General features: G+C 40.1%; 1 pseudogene; it reads right to left on the bottom strand.

Moving 5' to 3' along the window:
• Window positions 1–1,744: 1,744 nt before the first annotated feature.
• On the bottom strand, window positions 1,745–2,927 carry LOC124972579 (protein TFG-like; annotated as a pseudogene).
• Window positions 2,928–7,278: the final 4,351 nt, after the last annotated feature.

The raw sequence follows: 7,278 nt of genomic DNA on the forward strand, positions 1-7,278 counted from the left end.
TCTGTCTTTCTGTATGCTGACATGGTGGAGAAAGGAAGCTATGGTGTTTCTTCCTCTTCTTATAAAGGTACTAATCCCATCATGAATGCTCTACCCTGATGACCTCATATAAACCTAATCAGAATTGCCTTCCCGAACATCTTCAACCAAGGCAGAAATAGTCTTATAAAAATAGGAAAAAGGCATGGTTCACACTACCAAAGAAAGTTCAAATGGATTTGGGGTTGGAAAGAATTCAAATCTTCTAAAGCCTCCCTAATATACCTCTGATAATTTAAATGAGAAATTGACTCACAAACTTGATACTGTGGATCAAGTATCCATGTATTAAAGGCTTGAATGCCAACCTGTGGCAGTATTTGGGAGGTGATGGTAACTTTAAGAGATGAAACCCAGTGGGAGGAAGTTACATCGCTGTGGGGGACATGTCTTTGAAGCACATATTGGGACACAGGCACTCTTTCTCTGTCTTTGCTTTCCCACTGCTTTGAGGTGAGAACCTTCTGCTGCCACATGGTTCTACCATGATGTACTGCCTTGCTACAGACCCCAAAGTAACAGGATAACTGACCATGGACTGAAGCCTACAAAATCATGAGCTAAAATAAATCTTTCATTTTTTTAATTCAATCACCTTTATTAGCCTATCAATGTTACATTTTATACATAATATCTAGTCATCTTCTCAAAGGGCTCTACTTTAGTACATCATGTTAATAGTGAAAATCCAAGTAAGATGGCTAAACCTTGTTGGGGGCTGTGCCAGTCAGAACGGCGCCTGATCACATCGGCAGTGAGGAGGTTAATTAACATAAGCGCACTCAGGTGATTTATCATTGGCCATATTCAGTTAAGTCCACACGCATAACGCATGCACAGGTGTTCCCGAGCACGCCTGCTTGGGCCTGCTCGTTTTAACCCTTGCCGTGATGGGGCAGCTGGCTCCTCGCCTGATTGCAACTGGCGTGGCCCCGCCCTCCGCCTCCTGGAGGGAATATAAGCGGGCAGTGGGCGGGAGCCCAAGAGTAAGAGCAGCAGCTAGCAGAAAGAAGCAGAGAAGCCATTAGCAGAAAGGAAGAAGAAGCGGCAAGCAGATAGAAAGCACCTCTGAAAGGATGCACCTTTAAGAAGAAGCAGCAGAATTAAGAAGAAATAGATCTCTGATAAGCATAGAAACCTCTCTTTCTCTAAAACTTTCTCTCTAAGCAAAGTTTCTCTTCCTCTAAGCAATTCTCTTCCTCTAATCAAAGTTTCTCTAAGCAAAGTCTCTCTTCCTGATAAGCAAAGTTTCTCTTCCTCTAAGCAAAGCCTATCTTTCTCTCAAAGTCTCTCTTCCTCTATAAATTAGTGAATATAGGAAAAACAGTTTATTTCCAGGCCCCTCCGATAAATACCTGTGCAATTGTTGCCACGGGCGGCGACAAAACCTCAACCTAGCATTTTAATATCCTCTGGACAAGGGAAGCTAGAAAGTCAATTACTTTACACACATTTAAGTGTAGTGTTCCAAAATAACTAGAAAGCTGCTACATTTTTAAGCAGGGGAGGAAGAAAAACAACTTTCATTTTGGTCTTTCTTTTGTTGTAGTAAATTATAATTTCAACTAACAGCAACAATGATATCATAAAAAGTGCTCTTCCTTTTAAATTTATGAACTTCAATACAAATTAAAATAAAATAGTATTGGAGTCTTTTGGGAGGCAAATAGCTAGCAGCCATATTCATCAGTGCAGCTGCGCCTCCTTATTGATGACCAGGTCCAGGTTGGGTATAACCCTGACCAAAGGGAGGACGGTTAGGTGCATAAGGGTTAGGCCTGCTTGGAGGAGGGGTCATAGTACTTCCAGAAGGTGGAGTAAAACCTGGTCTTGGTTGATAAGCCCCCGGTTGGCTTGGAGCCATTCCAGGCTGAGAGGCAGGGGCCACAGTATAATTAGTAGGCTGAGATGTTTGGGTAGTATAAGTTTGTGGAGGATAACTACTCGCTTGGTACTGCTGTGGTAGTTGAGCAGCAAGTTGCTGAGACTGACCAGAAGAGGTAGAAGCTGGTGCTTAGGAAGTTGGTTGCTGGCCATATGCCTGGAACTGCTGAGGTTGTTGGGGTCCAGTCTGCTGACTATAGCTAGTGGAATACTGAATACCATATTGCTGGGGTGGCTGAGGTGGAGCCTGAGGTTATTGGGCACCATAGCCAGCTTGTTGCTGGTACTGTTGGTACATCTGACCTGCTTGTGTCTGGGATCCTGTATATGGAGGCTGTTGTGGCTGAATTCCTGGTGGGTGAGCTGCTGAAGAGGAGGCAGCAATGCTGTCAGGCATTCCTGAACGGTCTTCTGCAGTAGCACTGGGTGGCCTTGAAACCTGATCATCTGTTAAACCAAACGCTGACATTACATTTTTATTAATTTCATCTTGGTTTTTCAAAGGATCAAAAGCTGACATACTTGCTGCCATAACCTGAGTAGACTTTTCCAGAAGAATGAGAAGCAGCAGGCTTTTCTTCCCTACCATTCACAGTATCATTTTCAGGAATATCAGTGGAAGGTCCTGGTTCTCCAGGTGGTTCCAAGCTATCCAATAAGCGATTTACTTTATTTCAAAGTTCTATCAGTTCTTGACGGAGATATTTCACCTGACTGGATTCAAGGGGTCTTGGTTGACCATTAACAAATAATGTCAGTTTCAGTATCCTATGACACTGAATAGCAAAGGAAAGGTCAGAACTATCAAAAATTGTTATAAGATCTCCATTTTCATCTTCATACTTTATTGTAACTTCATCATTACTTAGAAGCTTTCCTCTGAAAACTTGCATCATTAGCACTAATTCATCATAAGTAATATCTTCATTATGAATGGGAAGAATGTCCTCTCCAAGTTGCACTTTGATAATTAGTCTCCCACTTAGGTCCAACTGTCCATTCATGGTGGACTCCAGGATGTTCTTATATAACTCTAGAGAAAGACAGCTTGCGAGGCTGCCGCCTTCGCGTGGGTCTCCACTGACCGGGCCAATATGAGGCCACCACTGCAAACCGACTCTGGGCGTCACAGGGAGGCTGTAGTCACTGCTTGCTTGGTTGCTCTCCGCGGCCGCCGCACATAGCTTGGAGACTGCCACAGGTCCCGGCCAGTAGCAGAGACCCAACAAGCCTAGCCAGAGTTCGGGCCTTGTCAATCTTTCATTTTTTTTAATGTTGATTTGTTTCATATGTTTTGTCACAGCAATGAAAGCTGACTAACACACTTGGTTTAAATAACCTCAGTGGAGTCATAACTATTCTTCTAAATTTTAGCTCTAAATGATTTGATATGAGACACAATATTATTCTTCTTCCTGATGGAGAAAACTCACAAATGTGTACATATTAAAAAAATTAGAGGTTTTTATTTAAATGGAACTAACAAGACAAGAAATTATGGACAATCAGTCAGAATTACAGATCTTTTAGGGGTAAAAGGTAAATTTCAAAGGTCCCACCAACTATCTTGGAAGTCCAGGTGTATTTCAGTTTCCTTTAAAAAATTTACCAGTGTAAGGACAAAATAAATTTATGAATCAGAATAGTTTCTGCTCTCCTGAAGCTATTTTCTTCTTCTTTTAAAATATAATTATTGATACATATTAATTGTACAGTGAGATTTGCTGTTACAGTTTCATACTTGCATGTGATGTACTTTGATACATGCATACAACAAACTTTGATCTTATTCACCCTACTTACCTCTTTTCTTCCCCTAGCTTCTCCATGCTACCCTTCCCTTTCCCTAATAGTCACCCTTGTATTATTTTTTATATTCCACATATGAGAGAAATGATTTGATACTTGTATTTCTGAGTATGGCTTATTTCACTTAATATAGTGGTTTGCATTTCCATCCAGATTCCTGAAAGTTATAGGATTTCATTCTTTTTTTGTGGCTGAATAGTACTGAATGATATATGGGTAAACCAAGTTTCAAAATGGCTATTGTGACACAAATGGCAACAGCAGAAATTAGGTATGATATTATAGAGAAAAGAAAAATTGACCCAAACTCAATCTCTGGGATGCTAATCAAGGAGCTATAGGTGGAACTTGGCAAGTGACTGTCATGACCTACAGCTGTCAAGGCATCTGATAAACATGAATTTGGACATCTCTTGGGTAGGGGTTCACAGAGAGACTACATTCATAAATTAATAAATCCTCTTTCTTTGAGCACTTCTTTAGTGTACTACACTAGAAACTGGGTTAGGAGAAGAAGAAAAAAAAGCGAGTGAAATTTGGTATGTGACTCAGTGCTCATTGATCCTCATTGCACGTCTGTCATTAAGCATGCACTCTGCTCTCTGTCTTCTGTGCCCAAACCTGTGCCAAGGTGGGTAGTGTCTTCATTCTTTCTTGCAGAGTGTCAGAAGGTAGATCCTTAGATCAGCCCTATCAGAAGTCCTAGTGTCCAGGAGTGTGAGGAGGTGCCAGTGGGCTTCTGGCAGGTATGGTGAGTGCTTCATGGCCTGTATTTGGAAAGTCCATCTGAGGGCTCCATGGCCTTGGTGGTAGGAAGGATCTGGAGGACGTCGTCCTTTTTGCAGGTGACACCATTGCCATGGGCATTTGTGATTATGGAGGGGCTGGGAAAAGGGAGTAAGGCGACCTGCAGTGAAGCTGTCATTATAGGCATGGCAAGGTTTAGGAATGGTGATGGAGTTATCGGAATCCTGGAGGTGTCTTGTGGGTCCATAGGACAGATTCGTGAGTCCTCAGTATGGACCTTGGTTGGGAGCAGGGTGGACAGTGGGGAAAGGAGCTGGAAATCTGGGAACAATGTGGGGTGTGACTGAGTTCTGAAGACATGTAAAGATCTTGTGAGGAATATGCCCATTGCTCTGCACCTCCACTTCTCAACTCTGCTGTGGATGGTGCAGCAACAGTCATAAAAGGTATGAAAAGGATATGTGATGTTATGCATCCAAACAAACTTTATTTTAGGGGGTAAATGGGCCTACTTAGTGGGAGTCGACAAAAGAGTAGTCACTCAAAATTTAATCACAGATTGAAAGATAACCTGAGCAACATAGAGAGGCTGTTAGCAATCTAGTGAGGCCCTTTCTCAAATAACAAATAAAAAGGGCTGGGGAAGTGACTCAGTGGTTAAGTGCCCTTGCGTTCAATCTCTGGTACCAAGAACAAAAAATAAAAAAGAATAACTTAGAATCATGATTAATTAATGTCTTTAGACCTAATTGGGTTATGTATGCTTATGTATTATGTATACTTATAACAAAATAAATGTAATAAAACAAGTTTTTATTTATACACACATACTCCAACAGACTAAGCATCCTGGTGATGAACAACCTTAACAAGAAGAACCATCACATGAAAGTCAGAATGATACACCTGGCCAGTATACAGGAGATGAAGGAGAGCCTGAGGCTTAAGGTAAAAGGAAAAGAAGGAAAAATGCCAGCATGGGTAAGGTATATGTGTGCAATATGCATTATGACATCAACAGTAACAGGAGAAAGACAACATTAGAAAAGGAAAAAGACTTCAAAGTTCTTGTGAAAGTTGATTTTTCAACTTTATGTAGTCTCTCACTATAAAGTATTTTCCATTTTTCTTGAACACTTATTTGTGTGACTGAAAATACCGTCTTTTATAGAGCTCTACAAATTCAAGGAAATAATGTTTACTTCACACAACAGAATTGTACAGGATTTATTACTCACTGCATCAAATCTCTAAACACCTTTCAATAGCATGTATAGAGTGCCATGTCAAAACACTGCTAACACCTGCAGTTATTACCAGAAGCAAAATAAATAATATGAATATATGCACAATAAATGCTCAATGTCTTAAGTTTTTGGAGAAATACAAATTAAAACCACAATGAGATTTCACCATAAGGTATAAAATGAGGAGATTAGAGGAGGAAAGGATCAGAGGAGGAAGAGGGGGAAGGAGATAGAAATCCTTCTGTTGAGAAGGATCTGAAGCATCAAAAAGAACTCCTGCACTGCTTTTGGAATATAGCTTATTTCAACCACTGTTGCCAACTGTTGACACTGTTTGTAGAAACAGTTAAGAGTGCTTAAACCAGCATCTTCTATAATAGCATCATTCCTTAGCATATAACCTATCAGATAATTGCCTATATGTTTACCCAAGAGACATGTACAGAAATATTAATTGCATTAATTCATAATGCCAAAATTGGAAATAATCCAAATGTTTATCAACTTTAGTACAAATCATAAAATTGTTGAGTATTTGAGCAATAGATCATTAAGAAGAAATAAAAATACTTTCTTACATTTTTGTTATAATTAGTTCTACATGACAATAGAATGCATTTTGACACATCATACATAGAGTAAAACTTCTCATCATAGATGTCATCTTCTCACTGTATTCTCACATATAAGAAGGGCAAAATTATTTACCATACAGACATGTATTAATGGGATACTAATCCCATTAATGAGGATGGTACGATCATAAACTAATTACTACCCAAAGTCCCCACTTCCTAATGTCATCATTTTGTGGGTTAGTGTATCAACATATGAATTTGGGGAGGGGAACAGAAACATTCAGCTCACTGTATTTTTGCCCAGTCTTAGATTTTAAAATGTCATAGCCAATTTTAGTTTTTTTGCTATAGTCAATTTTAGTTAGTTTTTTGTTCTGTTTCGTGAAGCAATTTACTGAAATAAAGTTATTCACATACAGTGTAAAGAAAATAATAACTCTGAAGATGATAGTCCATGACCTAAATATTGGAATTAATTGATTGATTCAATATCCAGAGGTGCCCAGCAGGATTTCTAAAGACCAGAGTCTTTGCCCCGGATGTTCTTGGAGTGTCTTGGCAGAGGCAAACACGCTTGTTTAATCTACATGTTTTTGTTAAGTGACACTGTGTGGCAGACAATGTTCTGGATATTGAGGATACAGCAGTGCACAAAACAAAGATCCCAGTCCCAGAAAAGCTTCCGTTGTCTCAGGGGTGGTAATTGGAGAAGCATAATAATTTATAACTCATTTGTTGTAGTGAGTTGCCTAATATTACTCTGTCAATAGCATTTGCGGGCAGGAACAAGCCAATGCCTGCCTCTTACCTCATATATCTTTTAGTCCTCACTCCACTGAGGCCAAGCAGGGGCACTAAGATTGAAGAGGCATGGTCTGATGAAGTACTGCACCAAAAGGCAGCCATGATGTGCCATGGCAGCACAGCCCTGGGATTGTGAGGTAGACCCATGATGTCAGTGTGTCCTGGGGGAT

Source organism: Sciurus carolinensis, chromosome X (assembly GCF_902686445.1).
Source record: "Sciurus carolinensis chromosome X, mSciCar1.2, whole genome shotgun sequence".
NCBI lineage: Eukaryota > Metazoa > Chordata > Mammalia > Rodentia > Sciuridae > Sciurus > Sciurus carolinensis.